This window comes from Drosophila santomea, chromosome 3L, assembly GCF_016746245.2.
Source record: "Drosophila santomea strain STO CAGO 1482 chromosome 3L, Prin_Dsan_1.1, whole genome shotgun sequence".
Lineage (NCBI taxonomy): Eukaryota > Metazoa > Arthropoda > Insecta > Diptera > Drosophilidae > Drosophila > Drosophila santomea.
In genome coordinates, this window is record NC_053018.2 from 10,477,302 (window position 1) to 10,498,788 (window position 21,487).

General features: G+C 38.2%; 1 long non-coding RNA gene across 1 annotated transcript in view; it reads right to left on the bottom strand.

Annotated features, from left to right (window-relative positions):
* LOC120449424 overlaps window positions 1–17,090 on the bottom strand; it is a 36,239-nt gene extending 19,149 nt beyond the window's left edge. The window contains exons 1-3 of the long non-coding RNA XR_005616194.1: window positions 17,047–17,090; window positions 16,678–16,991; window positions 16,571–16,610 (exon numbers count right to left, since the gene is read on the bottom strand). This is a non-coding gene — a long non-coding RNA (uncharacterized LOC120449424). The remainder of the gene's footprint in view (window positions 1–16,570; window positions 16,611–16,677; window positions 16,992–17,046) is intronic.
* Window positions 17,091–21,487: the final 4,397 nt, after the last annotated feature.

Consider the following 21,487-nt stretch of genomic DNA (forward strand, 5'->3'; position numbering starts at 1 on the left):
ATAACCGAAATACACATTAAAATCGATGGCACTCCCCAAAAAGTTTATAGCCATCATTAGTAGCAATCAGTGTTGCCATCTGGCACCTGAAATCTGGTCGAAAAATAATCTCCTATACTCATAATTCGACCCCATAAAACTACCCAATAAAAAGCTAATTGCATGAATATAAAACCCATCTTTGGGCTAATCATCTGATCCATATTGGGGGGTCAGTCCCCCGCTGCGAAAAAATATAACGATTGGAGGTGAAGCAGCTAAATGTCAGATTTGTGATCGCATTTATATAATTCATTTTTAAATATTTTAAGTCACACAAAAGCACAGCGCACTCAAAACATATATTTAATATCCAGATTTTACGATTCATAATGCGAGGGGGGGCCGGTTGTGAAGGTGGATTTTTATTACCAATAATTTTTAAATTTGTTGCCTGGTTGCTGCTGCTGCTGCTGCTGCTGATGCTTCTGCCTTATTTTATTTTTACTCATCTTGCTTTTTTTCATTTTATTTATTTTCCTTTTAATTTTTTGCTTCTGCTCCGTTGGACGGGTGCAAGCAACTTGTTATAAATATAAACACAGATACTTATGAAGGCGCATATAGACGTGCATACTCATATCCATCGGTTTATATATAGACGGACGTGTGTGCAAGTGAATTGATTGTAAAGCTGCCCGACCGACCGAGCGACGCGATTATTTACGGTTTATTTTCAACACTTCAAAAATAAACGCACGCGGTACGAGGAAGGGAAAGTTTTGGGGGGAGGTGGGCGGTGGGCGGTATGCGGTGTGCGGTGAGCGGTAGAAAGGGGAAAAGCGCAACATGAACTTCTGTACCGCTCAACGATCTGCCTCCCGCCCTCTCCCGTCTCTTTCCCGCTCAGGGCCTCATTTGAAACAAAAATATTGCATACTAATTTTAATACGTAACACGCGGACGACTTTGAAGGCGGCCAAAAATATCGGCACGGGTGCACTGGGAAAAATAAGGAAGGCGAAAAGTAAATTTAACAAATATAAAAGAAAAAAATTGGCTAAGAGTATGAATTTATATATTTTATGTATATCCATCCAATCTTCATTCTTCTAAAATGAAGAAAATATATAACTCCAAGAAGCCTATAACAGTAAGGACTTTCTGAAAATATTTCAATGTTGCCTTAACATACGTTATAAATATATATGTACCTGAATTTTTCCGGTGTACTCAGGGGATTGGGGGATCCAGGCGGTTAGGGCTAAAAGTGTCAGGCGCGTTGTGGGGCTTTTTCATACACTTTTTGGCAGGTGGAACGAACGACAAGTGCCTGCTGGCGAAGTGGGGAAAGTGGGAAAAATGGGGGGAGGAACGCGATGCAGAGGACTGCATTCATATTTCAATATTTTCGGTTGGCCACATTTAAAAATAGCATTTAAAATACAAAATACATGAAAAGCTATAGCCAGCAATCGGAAAGAGAGAGAAAAAATGGAAATGCATAGGAAAAAGAAGCAGTGAAAATTAATTTCCACATAATTTTTATGAGGCAATTACTCATCGACACTCTCTCACTCACACGGCTCTCGTTTCTGGTCTTAAAAGTTATTTATAAATTGCGATTATAAATAAAAGAAATTAAGCACCGAAACGAAATGAATCAATGGAACATGGCGTATGCGTAATCTTAATAATAGCTCATTGATAGAAGCTGGGCATGTCTGCCACACCCACTTGCCCCTCGAACCCTGCTGAAAACAGGTCGAATGACCCAACTGACCTAAGCAGTGGCTACCGTCCTGTACAGTGCGAGTCATAGTTGTACATTGTTAAAAATTCTATTCAGATGGCTGTAATCTTATACCAATTAATAATATTATTTATAGCACATTCAAAAAGACAACTTATATGCATGAAACGCACTGTGGCGCCACCTCACACATATTCCATGTGCATATTATTCCCATAATTACGCCCCAACCACGCCCACCCATCTAAAAGGCTGAGGTGAAATATGCTTTAAACTGCATATTATTATAATAATTCTTTCTGTCATACCATTTCTTGGCTACTTTGTGTTAGAATTTCCGTCTGGCGGTGTAATTATTTGGAAATGCTTTTTAAGCGATAATTGCCGGTGGCACTACACTCTTTCTCCATTCTGCTCGGCATTTTCCTTGGCTTCCTTGGTGGTTTAGGGTATAGTTTTTTTGTTAGTTAGGTTTGTCAAATTATACAACATTTATCATCAATTATCGCAGAGTTGCTGGTGTCGCATTCGTGTTGTTCTTTCTTTACCATTTTATTTTTTTTTTTTGTCATTGGTGGGAGAATGATTATTCTAGGTTCGAGGTGCACGCAACATTCATTCATATGTCATGAAATTGAATAAGCAAATGACGTGCTGACTGCCAGTTGAAACTGAAATTTCCAACATGACGATTGCACTGCCCATTTCCCATTCCATGTGGCATTCACCTTTTTTCCCGACCACAAAACGCAGTTTAAATGGAAACCATGCCATCTACCTCAAACTCTATATACATATATGACATTTCATGCCAAAATGCAGACAATTGTCAATTGTAACAACTACACCCCTTTTTCCACATGCTCAGCTCCGTTTCTCTGGCTTATTTTTTCTGCCGCTTTTTCGTACAATGCACATGGAGAATAAACGTTCTGGAGAAGCAGAATTTCTTACGAAAAAAAAGAAAGATATAATATTATAAATTTCTAATCTGCAAGTAACAATATTTTCTATTCATTCAGTAGTGTATATCTTGGTATGGCTAACCCAGTTATAATACTTTATCTGCAACACTCTAAATATTATGTGATGAAGATGTTTATCAAGATATAAATTTTGCCAGTGTATATATATTCGTATAGGCCAGAGACCAGACCACATGCTAAACGAATGTTGACAAACAATTATTATTTTATTATTATTTGTTTGTCTGTTGTCTGAAAGTGCCCTCTCAGCACCTCTCCGTATCGCTATCGCAATAGCGAGCTGCTGCTCTGGTTCGGAACGTCTATCTATCAGTTTGACAGTTAGTTTGCATGACTTTCACAGATACACATACACACATGGAGATTCGCTCACACAGATACTTTTTACACTCACATGCCAGTTGTCGTCAGACCGTCTGCCTGGTACTTTTTTTTCTCCACCGCCTCCCCGCGTTTTGTTTACTTTGTCTAACTGCTATTTGTAATACAATTCATGTTCTGTTGTTGATTATTTTATTATTTTTTGCTTGGTGGTCGGTCGCCCGTTGGCGCTGAAATCTTCACATGCAACATATTTTAGCGACCTAAAATTAACTAAAACAAACACAGATACTACAGATTGGGCGTATTGCGGGGGTATAAACAAAGTTTGACAGCTGAATATCAAGCGCTTAAATATTTGCCACATATTTTCTCTCTGCCCCTCGTAATTGTGGCGAAATATTTAATAAAGTTCTCCGGCCTGTCGGCCTGATTGCTTTGGATTAAATGGCTGTCAGTTGGTCGAATGACAAGCTGGAAAGGGATTTTAGTCTATGACGAAATATGGTTATAAAAAGTATATCATAGGTATAAAAGATTATTAGGGATTGCCTAGCAATAAGTTAAAGTTAACTGAAAATCTTCTCATTCAGATGGATGGCACACAGTTTTCTCTCCTAACTGAGCTATCATATCTGATCCATATTTCCCAACTCATTTTCTCGGTATCTGCGTGAAGAACATTTCTATGTGCTGGCACACAGTTTTCCAGCTGAACCATTACTAATAACTTAATTCGATTCGAGGAAATGGGCAGCGAGCAATCTCATTCATATTGGGGCGTATCTAAACACAGAAATCTAAAGCTCAATGGCTCATTAAAGCGAGAAGAGCGGGCGGCCTCGAATGCGTTCTTTCCCCTTCTTTAGATTACAAAATTTATTGTTGGTAATATGAATAAAAATGAAAAATTCAAATGCAATGTATATATGGACATATGTATATGTATCTGTGTGAGGCTGCTAATTATGCATGCCGCATATGAGAGCGTTTGCATTAGAAAAACGGCAGCAACAGGCTGCTTATGCAATCCAATGCAATGCAAACGGACAAGGAGGAAAAATAAAAAATCATAAAATACAAAACAACGGGGAAAAAATTATAATAATAATGCAGCGGCAACAAAACCATGAAGGGGAGGCAGGAAAATATATACATATATAATAAAAAAAAAAAAAAATAGTAGAGATACAAATACGAGAGCATTGCAATAATGGCAAACGAACCAAGGCACGCAGTTGGCCTACGAAATGAGCATTTCACATTGTGTGAATTTTAATTAAAGCACCAACAGCAGCAGCAGCAGCAGCACAGCAAAAGTTAGACGCACTAAGTCAGCGAGCTTACTGCTTAATTAAATGCAACATATGCCGCTAATTAAATTTATGTGGCCGTCGCAAGCTTTGATTATCAAAAATTATTTATGCAAAATCTCTGACAGGAAATACCTGCAACTGGCAAACTGGCAACTAGCAACCTGCAACCGCCAACCTGCAACTTGCAACAGGAGATGCATGGCTCGATAAGCCCAACGGCAACATAAGCAACATCAACTGTAAACTGCAAACTGAAAACTGCAACTGCAACGGTAGCAACAAAAGCCTGGGCTTAATTTAATTGTACATAGTTTTTGGTTGCATTGTTAATTATGCTGCAGTGTTGTGGCTGCTTTGATTTAATGAGCGAGTGCTGGTTAATTTATTGAAAGAGCCAGTCAATTGATAAACTCAATTAAAAACGGTGAGGCACCAATTGATTTTCACATTGAAAGCTACTGCAGCAATAATTCATTGAAAATTGTGCTAGACCTAAAATTGATTTAAAGCTATTAATATATTTAATATAATAAGGTAATCTTTAGAAACCTTTTGATAATCGCAACAAGCATATTATTATTTAATATTTGTTTAAACTCGAATGCTCACTTAACTCTTAACTTTTACAACAAATTGTTTTACATAATTAGAATTAAAAATGTAATATGCAATAGAAACAAATTTGGAATGGAATTTGAATCGATAATGCAACTAATCAATTCCTGAATGAACTGCAATGACACTTTCTATGAATGACAACCACTTTCTGTGCGATTTGCATTTGTGCAATGCATCAGCTGCACTATATATACGCAGATATATCTATAAATATATGTATCAGTCCGGAGGTGTTGGTGTAAACAATGTGTGGCAAACACTTGCACTATGCGCATAATCGACCAGGGAAACCTCTTACATATTTATTTATTGTGCCAAGGCGACTAACTCGCCGACTGGCGATGAAACTATGACCAGATGCAGTGAGTCACCCTGATGAAAACGAAATGGTAGTGATGGGCCCAGTCGAGTTTTCGTTTTTCGCTTTTGGAATTTAATTCATTAAATTAAAATTAATGTTTATTTACGCGCCATTTTACAGCGTGCCAGCGAGCCTAGCCAAAAGTATTGCCAACGGAGCATAAATTAAAATATATTACGAGCAGAAACCGAGCAACTTCAACTTGTTTAAAATTAGCCAATGCAAAGAGCAACAACATCATTATGTTTGTGATTAGCACAGATAGCTTTTTCCTCGTAATTAAATTAGTTCGCTGTGGCCAGAAATGCGATATTGCTTATGGCTTTGCATCTGACACTTGATTGACGGCAGCTGGCAAAAAAAAGTATAAATTATGCCTAATGGAGTTCGCAGATTTGCTTAAACAAAACGGGTTTTTCGTAGACAAAAACAAAAATGCTGGGAAAATAATTGTACGCTCAAAGATCCTGATAACAGATCTACAAGTAAATCAATATTTGTAGTGTTTTTTGAATCAGGTACTATAATTAAGCGATTGTGCCGCGGCGATTGGAAAATTAAAAACGTTTTAACAGCGATTTCGCAGAGATAATATTGTCTAGCTATGAATAAACTAAAACGAGCTTAACAAATGTGTAACAAGCGCAGCAACAAAACAAACAAAATTTTTACAATTATTACAAAAAAAAAAACTGGAGGGAGAGATGGGGATGATAGACTAGACGACTATGTACAGCTGTTTTGTCATTAGAAATGCCAATTGCACGTAATACGTCAAATGTTTTGTGAAATTATTTTTAATGAAATGTTGTGTCATTAGGCGAAAAGAGGGGCGCGTCTGGTCAGCGATTAGGTTTCCCTTCTCTCTCTCGCTCCCTCTTTCAGTGACTGACTGACCCATTGTTGGTTTTGTTAATTTAGCTAAAAGTCCATTAAACGTTATAGTTCCTATGGCCGATGGAACTATTAACGTAATTGTTTATAAGGCACTCGGGGACCTCTGCTTTACACCTTATGGCTCACGGCTCATGGCTCATGGCTTACGGCTTGTGGCCGAAAGGTAGTGGAGTCGTACCATCAATAGCCGTAATTATTATGATGTGTGACATGCAGCCTGCACGGCCGGCAGTCATTATCATTATGTTCAGGGACAGTGAACTGTCCTTGATGATGATGGGGCAACCTGATTTGGCCCAGAATCGGGCATGAAAACCAAAGGATCTCGATGGGGTTCGGTCTTTAAAGTTGAAGTGCACAGGGTTTTAAAGAGTCATAATGATCTGAGATATTTTTATAAATTATATTAGTGCAATGCTGCTTAATGGCTTACTGGCACTAGCGCTTTTTCAAGGCATATAAGAACAATGGGAAACTTTTTCGTTTTTTTCACTTCTTTACAGCTCAAAGTCCGATGAGCTAATTATATTTTTAGAAAACCTAAGGTATTGTATGTTTTTGAGTTTGGTTCTATGGTTCGCAGTTACTGCCCCATCAACTCGCAGATATAAAATGCCCCGAAACAAATACGACCTCGAGAGCATATCGCTTGAATCACCATTTAGCAGGGAATACAGCCCACATGGCCTCTTTCCATCGCCACTTTGGCCACTTGTCAACGCCATCAAATGGCAAAAGGCACAGAAAAGGAGATGCAAGGGGGGAGTGAGCTCACTTTATTTTTTTATTGCATTTTAGCAACGCTTACTTTTGAACAATCAATTCAACTCTTCCTACCCTCTAAACGCCTCACTTTACTTAAGCAAACTGATTTTTATCATCGCTGCCGTCGCGTCGTTTTATGAGCATCATCAAAAACTAATAAAAACTCAATGCGTTCTTTATTTGCAGGCAGGCAGACGGCAGTCTTCAGTCGTAACCGTGCTCTTTACTAGAGTCCCCAAGCCCCAAACCCCGGACCAAACCAAAGAACCGAAGAACCGTGGAACCGAAGACCCCAAAGAATTGGAAGAGGAACACTGTGCAACCAGAACCACAAAGGCAACATGTTGCACATGCACTCGCCAAAAGCAATTTGCATACAAATGTTGCCAACGCACTTCAAAAACTGCGCAATCACAGGGGGTTTTTTTCGGTGAAGAGAGAGGTGGGCAGGGGAGGGGGTGGTGCAGCGGAAAAAGGGTAAAAGCCGCTTCATAATTTGATATTAAACATGCACGCGTGTCTCCTTCTCTTTTCCACCCATATGTGCAACTTGTAAATTTGCAAATTGCTAAAACGCATGACAGGAACAAAGGGCGAATATCTTAATGGCGGGGAAAGTGGGGAGAGTATCGGGCAGCTGTGTGAATTTGCATTTACATCAAGGAACCGCAGGACAGCAAAAGGACTGCAAAAAGTTTCCCAAAATTCAGACACACAAGGAAGCTGAATAACAAAAAGTGCAGTTTGCTCAATTGACATTCAATTGTTAAGCATACAAAATGCATTGGGAAAAATAGTGGAGCTCAAGACGAAAAGAAATTTTCAATTTGGTCCCACGCGGCGGATCATTCCAAAGGAAAGATTCCTAATTTTCGTTTTTTCTTACAAACAAACAGTTTCTTTTTTTTTAAATTGACTACTATATTTTAGAGAATTTCTTGCAGTGCCTTCGTGAATATAAAAGGCAAGCCCAAATGAATTTATTTTCAATTTTATTTTCAATCTGCTTTGTGTCCGTCATATGATTGACATGGTCGATTGAACTGGCAAACGAGCGAGGGAGTGGAACGATACACATATCGTTTATTTTTGGCAGCAAGTGTTTGCGTTCGATTTGCAGTTTTGTTAATACTGCACTCGAAAAATACCCGAGACACCTCCTCAATCTCAAACTCAACCTCAACCAAAATCCGAGGGCTCTTGAAGCCAAAATCTCCGGAGTCTTAATAAGCTGGTGCGAAAAACAAGTACACACACTTTTTTATATCAGATCTCTACACACGCAATTAAATGTATGTACCTACTCTTATTTTGGGCTACTACGTGTGTGTGTGGATATATAAATCATATTTATGAGACATTTCCCCAGCAGGGAAAAAGAGAAAAAGGAATAAAAAAAAACATATGAATGTTAAATAGGCACGCAATGTGCGAAAGGGATGGCCACAAAATGCGTCACTCCCCCCATTTCACTGACTTTTCCTTAACGAAGGAAAACAATAATCAATAAGTAATACAACGGGCAGCAACTGTGTGTGGGGGGGGGGGGGGGGGGGGGAAACTCACCCCCGTCTTAGCCATAATTCCTCCCTCTCGTTCATATGTGTTACAATTTTTGCTGCCCTCATTGCCTGGGTAGTTCATAACTTTTCTCTCATGTGTGTGCCTATGTGTTTGTGTGTCTGTGGTGGTTTTCCATGGTTCTTGGCCAGGACTTCAGGCGTTTGACAGCCATGTTTGTCCTTTGCACATGCACACACACCCACACATGATTGTTGTAGGCGTCTCCTTGTGGCGGCACCCCCAAAAAAATCCAACCAAAAAAAAAAAACAGCAGGAAAAAGGGAAAAAGTGTTGCGGAAAAGTGTGCCACAAACTTTTCGCCCGAAAAAAGTTTGTCTGCTGACACAGATCTGTGTGTAAATGGGCGAGATAAGAAACATTCGCAAATTTTCCAGACTACCTCTTTTTTGCACTCTAAGCGTACACAGAAAAAAATGTTAATTGCATTTTTTTTAAAAGATCCCCAGTTAAACATACATAGTTCATTGAACTGGAAAGTTTTGTATGACTTTTCGTGTGCTATTATTATTAATATTAATATTATCAGCTTAATAAATCAAAATTTTTGGTAGGACGTGAATTTTAAAAAACTGATAAAATAGTTCCAGAATTTTTCTGCGAGTGTAATCACCTTTTTTTTTGGCTTGTAAAGAGTTGCCGAAAAACAAATTGGAAAAATTTGGTTAGACTTTGGGTTCGTTTCAGTTTTGGGCCCAGCTGATTTATTGTCATAAATTTCATTGAAATTCATGAGGCTCTTGGAAGAACCTCAAAAATGTTTGTAAAAAATAGGGCGTGGCCTAAATGATGTACCTGTGTGTGTGTGTTGCTGCGCCTACGCAATGCCCCGAAAAGATTTATTTCAATGGAACGAAGAAATTATAATATTTTCTAACTTCTATCATTGAAAAAGAAATATGTTGTATAAAAGAAATACAATTCTGTGGGGCGATTATGAAAAGAGCTGTTGATGTATGAATTGTATGGGCCTCTCATAAATCTAGGGGCGCTGTCAAGGTGTCCAATACTTTTTTTTCTGGGCCTGTCTGTGTGTCTGTCTGTGTTTGTGCCTCAAGTGGCAGTCATAAATTTGAGATTTATGTTCATCTCGCTTTTGGATTTTGTTGTTCTTTGGCTCTTAGTTTTTTTTTTTTGTCCCTTTACCAATTTTTTTTCGGTTTTGGTCAAGAGAACCTGCCACAAAGCACAGTTCTTTACTCGCTTGTTAATTAAATGCGATTGCATCATCGCATCTTTCAGCTGTCCATCTCCATTGATCACAATGGCGGTTAAGTAAATAGGAGTAAAGCCAAAAATATGTGGGTAACACAGGAATTCATTTTTCTGGCTATTTATGTCGCTTGTTATTTTATTATGTTAAGACAGAATTTTGTAAGGTATTCCTTGAAGTAAGCCTTGCTAATGTGTTGACCCATGCTGTGGGTATCTCTATTCCATTTTATCAAGCTATGACTGGACAGAAATTGTCGCTAATCGCTGCTCATGTACCAAAAGACATGCCGCATTTGTCTTTGTCTTTAATTTTTCGGCTTTGCCTGCTCTGACACATTTTTCTTATGAATTTTCAGTATTTTCCCCCGACTCACTAACTTTTCGTGGCGTGTTTGTTCTGACCGCCAAAATTGCTTGTCCAACATTTGTTGAACATGTTTTTGTACTTTGTTTCGTAGTTTTTTTTTTGTTTAAAATTTTTTTTGTATTTTTTTTTGGGGGAACCAACAACGAACTACACGCAAGTGCTGAAGATTTTTAGGCAGATCCGTTAAACATCAAAATCAACTTTTTCAAGCTCATTAAACAACCAGGGGGAACAAAAAAAGTGAAATAAAGCCAAATGTTGACCTTCAAAAACGCAACGCAACCAAGCGAAAATGGCAAAAAAAAAAAAAAAAGATTAAATAGACATAATACGAAAAATAACAAAAGTCAGAGCTGCTTGGAAACAGGTTGTTGTTTCGCTCTCTCTATTGTTAACATTTTATTATGCTTTTTTCAAGCGGAAAGCAACAAAAGCCCCCAAAACTCATGCAATTTGACGATTATTTACGATCGAAAAACATTTCTCTGCCGATTTTTGACCTTGCAGTTGTTGCACTTAACACGTGCCAGAAATCGATAATGAAAGAACGCGTTTTCAGGTTTTCAAGTGTTAATCAGGTGTTCCGACTATAAAAAAAAATCCAGTCGAAAAAAAGCAAAAATAGCCCGCTAAAAACGTAAAGCCCACATTAAAAGGCGCCAAAAATATTTCGACGACGAACCACAGATAGCATTTACAACAATAAAGGTTCATTTTACTTAAAACAACTTTCCAAATACCCTTTTTGGTAAAATCTTGGACTACAGATTTGCATACATTTTTAAGGCTTCTACATATTTATGTATGTTATCGCATATATTACAAAACTTGCAAACATCTCTTAAGCTAAAAACATTAAATGTTTGAATATTATTTACATACATACTATATTTGTGAAGGTGTGTACATATGGATGTACATATGCATACATACAAAGCTGATAAGACTTTAAATTCCTAAAAACTTCGTTCTGTACCTATTAAAAACCTTATGTAAAATTCCGCTATTCACAAAACTTTACTGCTGATCAAAGTTAGCATACCCTATAATACTCTACGTATGTTTGAAAAATTCTAATCATAAATGGACGTTTGCCGCGATGACGAAGAGTTTGCCTATTGTAGATCTTTATTTGCCCATGGCTTTTGTTGCTTTTGTTGTGGGCACTTCAAAAGTCGTGTGCGCGTTGTTGGTTGCTGTTGTTGTTGCTGTTTAGTTTGGTTGTTGTATATCGCTTGTTTACTTTTACGGTAAATACGAAAAGCAACAACACTAAGGACTACAAAAAAGCGCGCGCTCGTCGCGCGTATCTAGATAAATATCTGTGAAAATACACTTGAGGCCAAGCTACTGTATGTACGCACGGTGACTGCGACGCCGGCAGAGACGCCGACGGCAATAGGCCGATACAGTAGTTGCCACACAAATAGGGCTCTATTGAAGAGTATAAAAAAACTAATAATAGAATCCATTCCATTAACGAAAAGAAAACTTCACAAATAGCACTGAAAATAAAATGCAACCAAAAGTTGTAACACAATTTTTGAGACAACAGTTTTGCTGTTATTTGGTAGTTGGAATTAAACAACATTTTACAGATATATTAAGACATTTTTGTGAAATAATTTGTAATATTTTTTACAATTTACACGCAGTATTTTACTTAGCGCCCAATAACTTGCCCTTAGCTGTTCTTGTTTTTGTTGCTGCCTTTTCCAGCGGAGGCAACGACCAACAATAACAACAAGTAACAGCAACAAAAACAACAAGCGAAGACGACGCCGCGCAAAAAAACAATCGTAAACAGATCATCGAACTCCGTCGCTGTGTTGTTTCTCCTGTTGTTGTTGCTGTTTGTTGGCTGCCGTAGGCCTTGAAGTGGCTCAAAAATTATAGATTTTTTTCCGGTGCATGCCTTCTTTTGGCTCAAAACCATTTAATTGTTTCATTAATTAAAAGTCGCTTTTTTCCCATTTTTTTATACAGTTTTATTGCCGTTTTGGTGATATTAATTGAGTTGAAAAAGCGTGCGGCGCCCACGCAGCAAGCAGCGACGTTGACGTCGGCTGAGCTGCTTTCACCGCTGCTTGCGTCATGTTGGGCGACAAAGCTACAACGGCGACAAAGCCACAACCATAATGCATTTGCTGGCTCTGCAAGCGTGTGTGCATGCAAGTGTGTGTGTGTGTGCAATGCAGCCGCTACAAGTGGGCAATTCACCACTTGAGAAAACCACCACCGAAGCAAAGAAACCCACCACGACAGCGACGTCGACAGCAACCAACCACGAAACCGCGTGCTTTTCGGTTTTCAGTTTTCAGTTCAGTCGCCAAACGATTCTCAAATACGAAGGACGCAATCCGCGGATGATTTTAAAGCGAAGTTTTTAAAAAATACGAAGTATCTGGACTCTTTTTGAAAATCATCGAACGGAATTTGTATCTAAGTATCCATGAAAGTCAAGAATTTTGTGGTTACTTCAAAGTTAAAAATCCGTTACTTATAGAATGGAGAAAAACTGGAATTACTTGATCGGGCAGATATAGTCGCCTGAATGTTTCAGTGTGTGTGTGGTGCACTTGTAGCGCTGCTTACGTGCACAAGTGAACGTCGACGCGTTTTCTAATCTGGCGATTATCGATTGATAGCGATAAGCCGCAGTCGACGTCGACGCAGGCAGCGACTGCAGCGCCAACACCAAGCCAAAGAACACACACATGCAGAGAAAGATACAAATGCACTCGAAGAAAAAGTCACTCCATAGCTGCGCGCGACTTGAAACGAAGTTTCTGCGCGCGTTTAAAGTCGCGCGATCGACTCCCTCGGCCGCTGTCGACGTCGCTGCTAGCCGCCGCTGTCGCAGTCACTGCCTCTGCCGACGTCGACGTCAAACATCGCCGCATCGAGTTATTTTCTGCGCGACTTCGCTGCGTTTTTTTCAGTTCGGTTTCGGAGCTCCAATGTCGCGCATCAATCGCTCGCAAATCGCATCGTGTTTTCGCATTCGCGTGACTTGACAAAAATTCGTAAAAACTGAGAAACAATTTACCAAGTGATGAACAAGAAACGGAAAATTTTAAGTTTAATAAAACAACCAGATAATACAACGCTTTAAAAAATTAAAATAAATACATTCGAAAGCAAATAAATTTTACAAAGTTAAATACAAAAAGAATTAAAAAACTTAAAAGCATAAATGAGATACTAATATCAAATTCAACATTTTTAAAAATACCTAAACGATTTTAATACAATAAAGAAGAAATGAGTAAACATTAAAAAGCTTTTTTTGAATGCATAATCAGCACATTCAATCCATTTTGTGTATCAGAACACAAAAAAGATCAAAGTTTTCTACATTGTCTAAGAGGAAATCAACTTCCTATAAATATCGTATTTTAAAAGCAAAATTTGACACTTCTGTTTAGTAGCTAAAGTAACTTATTCTTCCCAGAAATATTGTACATCCCTTTTCTCGATGTAGGAAAACTCATTATAAGTGGTTTACTTCCTTTTTAAATTCCCTTTAAAATTAAAATATAAAAGCAAATTAGAGATATAAGCAAACTTTCCGCTAAAGATTATCTGGCAAAATATACAATTCTAAACTGTAAACAAAAAAACCTAGCCAAAACTTTCCGCAGATATAATTTCAACAAATAATAATAGTTAACCCCGCACACACGCGTCTATTTCCAGATTATTAATAATGATTTGAAAAATATTTAAATTCAATCAAACAAAAAGTCTATCCAGCAAAAAATGCCAACCCAAACCCCGAAAAAACAACACTGAAAAAGCTGCCAAGCGAGAAACGACGGAGGACCATACCATATATAACCCCCATATATAACCGTCGTCGTCATCATCATCACATCAAGCTAGAAATTCCCCCAGCACAAATCCCATGAAGAGAATCCCATCAGTCGAGTAACTGAGAAATACTACAGAATGAAACCAACAAAAAAAAAAAATAAAAAAAAACAAGACTTGGAATTTTTGTAAGCTGGTATGTGAGCTGTTGTTGTTCGCCTCTTTTACGGTTTGAGCTCGAGTTTTGTGAACAAAAAAAGAAAAAGGGAAACGCGCTGGCAAGATATTTTTTACCTGGTTTTTGCCATCAGCGAGGTATAGAGTTCCTACGTTCATTATAAACTCGTAGGAACTTCATACCGTGCTCTTGGAAGACCAAAAAACAACCAAGTGAATGCAAAAATCCCAAAAAGTATGGCGAAAACAAACAAAAAGTGCGTTTTAAAACGATGAGAAAACGCTGGACACAAACGAAAAGGAAGTTGCAAATGATGGGAAAGTAAGAGTTACTACTAAAATGATGTTCGAAATTCAGTAGTGTTTACCCAAGTTTATTATAGTAATTTGAGGCCACAGACCTTCATGCAAAGTTGCTCTTCAAGAGCGAAATGAGGTTTTCTTTTGTGGTTTGTAAGAAGTAACACAATGTTATCATTATTCCAATTAAATGTATATTTCAAATATATCCATTAATGAATATATTTTTAAAATTGATACAGCAAAGCTCCTTTTAATAAAACTATATTATTACTGTATTAGGTTCAGTTTTAAATTGTTTCTTAGGTCCTTCATATTGGGCCTTGGATTAATTCAATTCAATTCAATGCGTTTAAAAACGCTATAAAAACGCGCGCGAATCGCTTGCTCTTGCATTTGTACAAAATGTACCAAAATAACAGCCCGTAGAATTAGCAAATTCATTAAAATGATGTTAAAATTTTTCCGCTGCAAAAAATACTTGAAAAGCATCAGGAACAGCTAAAGATACTGAAAACCAGCTACCGATAAGATATGGAAAGGCAGTTCTGAATGACTAATTCCGAGTAAAGGCCGATTGAGGTGCGGTTGATCCGAGCCACTTAAAAGTACTTGTCATAAATTCACAAACGTTATTTCTAATCTAACTAAATATCAATTTCAATTAATTGCCAAGTACAGATAATGTTGGATTTGTGGTTGCTCTGTCCCGCTCTGCTCATATAGCCCTCTCTTTCACCTGCTATTAAATGGCATCCACATTGAATTTGCTAATTGGTAAACTTGCAAAGCAGCTAATGGAAACTGTTTGTGGTTGATTGGTGTGTTACAACGGAGGAAATTGTTTAAATGTAATTTAATGAGGGAATGGATAGAGTTAACAAAAGGCTTTCTACTAACCTAGAATTTTTACCAGAAAAGTCCAAATAAGTTCTTTACGAGCTTGAAACGTAAACTACCCCTATGATTTTGGTGAAGAATTTCTCGGACTCGAGACACAAAATGCCCAGAAAGACCATTTCCAAAAACCATTAAACAACTGTCTGGGCGAACAGAAAGATATGGAGTCCAAACTGAAGCATGTCGATAGGAGAAATGCATGCTGCCATTTGTATTTCATTTTATTGTACTTATTTTTCGCTATGCCCGATAAGCAGCGAAATAAAAAATAATAACGCCAACGGCGCACACAATTTGCAATGACACACCAAAGGCCACAATGATACTTTTATCAACTCGAAAAAAAAAATATATATGTATATTTAAAATGGACGGAGAGAGAAAAATAAAAAATATATATTTGCTTTATCGCGCAAAAATGGGAATGAAACGAGCAAAACGGTTTCCGTGTGCCTTTCGCAATTTTCGCAGCATATTTGCCACTGTCACTGTTGGCCAAAAGGATGGCGACCAGGCCAACAAACAACCAACAACAGCAGCAGCAGCATTGCACTGCCGATTTCAACGCTTTAAATTCCTTCACTTCTGCACGGCTGTTGCAGCAGTTAATTTAATTTCAGCTCATAAATCAAAACTGTGCCGCGCAAAATGTTTGCTTTTGACGCGCCGTTTTTGTCGCCAGACTAACCGACATCGCTGGACATTGGACATGGGACATGGGACACTGCACAAGTGGAACGGACATGCAGGAAGGCAGCTGGAGGATCGGGATCGGAAGAGGAAGATTGACCAACGGAGAGCTGACCAAGTCCGATTCACAGCCACCTGATGTTTGGCAAACATCGGCAGAATGAAGCCACAATTGGCTGGGGTATAATAATGAGCCAATTTTCTAGCTACCACAGCAAACTATATAAAATCAATGGGTTTAGGTACGATTTATTGGTGAAAGTGGTAGGAAATGAAAACAACCCAGAAGCAATATCATATATAGTCATAGTCTAGATAATTCTTGCTGAAGTATAGAAAACTATTGAATAATTTATATCATATGGTCAAAGTGCACATGTTTAAAATGGCATTTTAAGTAACAATTTAAGTGTTAAAGCAAATATTAGTTTTTAGGATAAATTCATAGCATAGCAGACAGTGAAAAAAAGGAATACGAATATTGCTTAGAATCATATTGTTAAATGTTAATATATATGAAAAGGAACTTACTTTGATTTACTAGCTAGAAATTTACTAATATGTGTTTTTTCTGAAATAAAAAATAATAATTAAAAGTAAACCTAATGTCTTCTTATTAACCTTTATCATGGGCTTACTTCACTCGCTGATTCACTGGCCAAACAACTGGCTTTATCGCGGGTCAGTCGACTGACTCGGTCCTCTGAAACTCTGAAGTTCCCTACACTCCCGAATGGATATCTCTCGGACGGCCCTTCCCAGTAAGCCAAGCCCCTTCGGCCGCAGACCCATTTCCATTCCCATTTCCATCCGAGGGGCACTCAAAAGCGTGACAGTAAATAGTAAGCTAAATGACAAGTACTCACAATAGTTAGATAGATAGTCGGCGATAGTTGGATAGTTGGGCGCAGAGTAGAGATGGGCGACACAGATATATGTGCTGGCAAAAATCCTAAAAAAAAATGGTAGTAAAATTCATGGAGAAAAAATAGAAACTGGGTGTGTACTTATGCCAAAATGTTAGCCCTACAAGCCATGAAGCTCGTTAAATGCCAATCGCATTGACACGACCCAAACTGGTGACTAAGTCGTTTAGAAAACTACGTTTATAACCTACTCCACTACTAATCCGATGGACAGCCTCGATCTTCAACTGGAAAAGCGGTCTGTGGCAATATATACATATGATCGCATTTAAGATACCCTGATGTATGATTTCACTAAATGTCTGAAACTCCTTGGTATAATGGAAACCCCTTGACAATTTATTGTATTTTAAACAAAGCCAGCTCTTTCATTTCAATAAAGAGGAGAAAAGTGGTAAAGTTGGCTGATAAAATCGGATGTTAGCTAACGGACTACTAAATGTTTGCTGGTGTGAGGTTTTTGTTTTATCATTTAATAGTTTCCCAATTTGCTTTATAATAATTTCTTTTGTAATCAGTATTTTTTGTTTCCAAGAGCTGTACTTCAAAAAAATGTATATATATATAATGAGCCCAAAAAGGCTTAGTTCCATATAAATCTATACCACTTAGTGCACTTCTCCCTAAGCGAATTTAACGTTCAATTTTAGTTTTTGCGATTCGAGTGCCAGATTCCCTTACTATCCAGCATAAAAAGCGCTTTGTTTGACGGCCCAACCCAGTTTTCCGACTTGGCACAGTGGGGCACAGCTAAGGCTGACCCATATCGGTGCAAATATGCTAATTATCTGGAGGGGGCGAACACTGTGTTGCCACTGATATATGTACATATGTACATACTCGTATATATACGACTATCTCTAGTCAGTCTGTCAACCAGTTGAAGCACTCGACATCGACATCGCCGGCGGTCAAGGCTGGCCTAATGGGCTAAAAAGGTTCGGGCCAGCAGCCCCCCCCCTCCCCCTTCCCCGTTCACCATTCGCCGCTGTGGAGGTGGCTATAACTATATGGCCATTTAGCCATATACCCATATAGCCATATGGATATGCAATAAATCAGCCACGTGCATTCGAGTGATTCAGCTCGAGAGAGTCGTGCAAAAGATTTGTGCAATTTTTTTTGTTGCTTTTTTCCCGCTCATGTAATTAACGCTGACGTCAACTGAAATTATTTACAAGAATCAATTTTCAATCGATTAAGTTTAGTGGCGGCCCCGCCACAACTTCGAGATCGCCCGGGGCAGTTCGACTGGCCTGACTGACTGTTGTCACGTCGGAAGTTGATTCAGTCACAGATTGCCGTTTCACTCGGCCTGATAAATACATTTTTGTATCAAATAAATTGTGAATTTATTAGTAAGGTAAGGAGCAGCAACGATTCTTCTAACTAACAACCCGCAATGGCTGATTATGGTTGAAGTTTCCGGTCAAATATGTTTTACATATAGTTTGCAGAAATATTAACAAATCATCTAGAGCTTAGAAATTCAGGAAACTTTATTTAAGTTAGATTTTGCGTTTGTAAAATTCGATTTTATCATCAAAGATAACAATTTGTTTGATTTCATCATATATTTTGTAGACCATTAAATTGTATTTCAACTTGATTGCACACGTTGTGTGCATATGCTAACTCTTTGGAACCTACTGGCGTTTAAAGTAGTTTTCTTGTAGTGTATGTAGGTTGGAAAAAGTGAAATATATAACCCCCATACACTTAATGGCTATGGCAGCAATGGGAAATGCTGGGCCACGATCTGAGCCCAGTACAAAACTTGTTTCGTTAGCGGATCAACCCACATGCTGCCCGTATTATACTATTATACTATGCTGACGTCCGATTTGCGAGCGGGAGAACGATCTAAACAAATCATTTAGATCATTTGTTATTCATTGAAATGTATTAATTTTGAATTCAACATTCAGCAGCGGGCAGGCAGTCCACATTGTGTGCGGCTTACCGATACAAAGTGTGTGACTTTTGTATCTGTATCTTATACTTTTTTCTTCATTTTTTCTTGTTTTTTTTTTTTTTTTTTTTTTTTTGGTTGACTCTTATTTATTTGAGTTATCGCCGGTGTCCCCGCATTATTTCACTGTCGGATTTGCGTAGCATTGTTCGAGCAACGAAAACTTGAACAAAACTTAGAGCTGAAAACTGAAAACGAAAAGCCAAAAACCAAAAACCAAAAACCAAAAGCCAAAAGCCGATTTCCAACTAGATACGCTGGATTGGCATTGCCCCTAACGGATTGTGCGGCGACATAAGCTTTGATGGATTTTGACATAAATATGAGTTGGAATTTCGTGCGAGCGCGGCCATGTTTGGCATGCCAAAAGCAGAAAAGCAGGGCTTATCACTCCACCACCACCACCATCGACCATATAGAGACCATATAAGCGATCTATGCTCGGATCCATACGATCGATCGACGGTGTGGATTCGATTCGAGTCGATTGGATTGGATTGGATTGGATTGGATTGGCAGCCAAACTGACGACGACAGGCCAGAAAATAAAAACACGGCCGTGTCCAAAAGCCACGACTATAATATGTACATATAAATACATACATATATGTATATGCGGTTTGCTTATGGGCATCGATCGGTCGCAAATACGAACGAACACACAATTTATGCTAATCCCGCCGGCCATAATTTGTATTTTGTTGGGCAGTGTAGCCGATGAATTTTAGCAAAGTGAGCGCGTGTGGAGCATGTACAAGCAGCAGCCAGCCGGGTCCATCCGATTGCGTTTAAATGATTAATTTACATAAATATTTTTATGATTTGCCAACAAAACGGCCGACAACAGAGAGAATCTGGCCACTAGCCAGCTTACACTTGAATTTATTAATTGTAATTGATAATTTCAAAATTTGAACCACTATTTCTATTCTTCTAGAACACTACATCTATTGCAAATATTTCATATTTCCATTATCAGCGATACATACATACTAGTAATAATACCATATTTAATTACCTTTTCTAAAAGTACGAAAACCACCTTTTATTCTCCTTTATTTATACTTGCTGAGGAGGCAGTAAAATATATATGTAACTACATTCTCATAATTAATTGAACATTTTTTTAGAAAAATAAAATTTAAATAACTAATAAAAAATTGTAAAAAAATTATAAAAATATGGTCTATCACCTGACTTTTTCTGAGTGTGCAAGGTCCAGTGGCTCTTATGCAATCCACACAGTTGGCCGAAAAAGTTGCGCCCCTTTTTTCAAACTTCTGTTGGTTCTGGCCACGTGCCTTTAACGCAATCGGAGGGAGTGAGAGGGAGCGGCGCAAGAGGGAGGCAGAACTAGTTCAAGCAACTGTAAAAGCCAACCTCTATGGGCTTCGCTGTTTTTAGCCGCCACTGGGTGTCATCAACCTCGAACGTCTTTTGTCTTTGGCTTCGGCTAAAAAAATAAAATGAAATAAAGAGCCCAGATGACAGGCTTAGTGGAGGAAGCAAAGGAGCCGGGAGTCGGAGTCGGAGCCGTAGAAACCGGAGGTTCTGAAAGGGAGGTGCGGATGCACAGGACACAGGACGTGAGCCACATGTGACTCAAATGCTCAAATGCCAATGAACCCAGAAGAACGAGCGACGAGAACGAGCAAACCAGGAAGTAAATTTCTGCTTCCTACATCAAACGCACTGGCTGGTGGCAACAGGTGTAGCTATAGCCCCCTATTCCCGCAAGATTTCCCATCATCATTGCCATCGATGCAATGCAATATATGAAAATGGTATCTGCGTCAGCAAATGGATACCGCTCCTGCATCTTGTCAAATGGCATTTAGATAAGTAAACGATCGCCGTAATCTGCAATCTATAAGGTAATATCCATAATGGCAGTGGCATAAATTAGATAATTCTACAAACTGGGGGATTAGTTAAATGCAAAGATATCGAATGGCGCGAAAGGAAACCACTTTTAAATACTTGATTATACTTGCATATCGCTCTATTCTAATTATTTGCAGTTTTCCAACAGATTACGTTTTAGGTGGTTTAATTAAGAATAAAGTATAACAATTATATTATCAATTTTGCAGTTTTTAGTAAATTAGAACATTTCTTGTTTGTTTTCAAAATAAAGTAAAGTAGCTAAATATGTATATTTATAGTAATTTCCAACTCAACATGAAGTGCTGGCAAATTCCTTAGATAAGTAAACTCATTAAATCTAAATATATATTCTTTAAACACTAAATTACTCATGAGCGCAACTAAACACGTTCTAATGACAGCAGCTTTAAAAAAGAATATATTTTTAATGCAAAAATATTGTGGTTTTACTTGGTTGAAACTAAAATCGTTAATCACATTTTAAGCATATACAGCTCTTATCTCTTTTGGTTGCTGTATAACTAAGTTTTCCATTAATAATTAATACTTTCATTAGATTATATTATTCTCTTTGTTTTTTTTTTTTTCATAGAGATAAGTTAATGGTGACCCCATGACAGAGACTTTGGTCATCGACACCGTCATCCCAATCTCACACTCTAG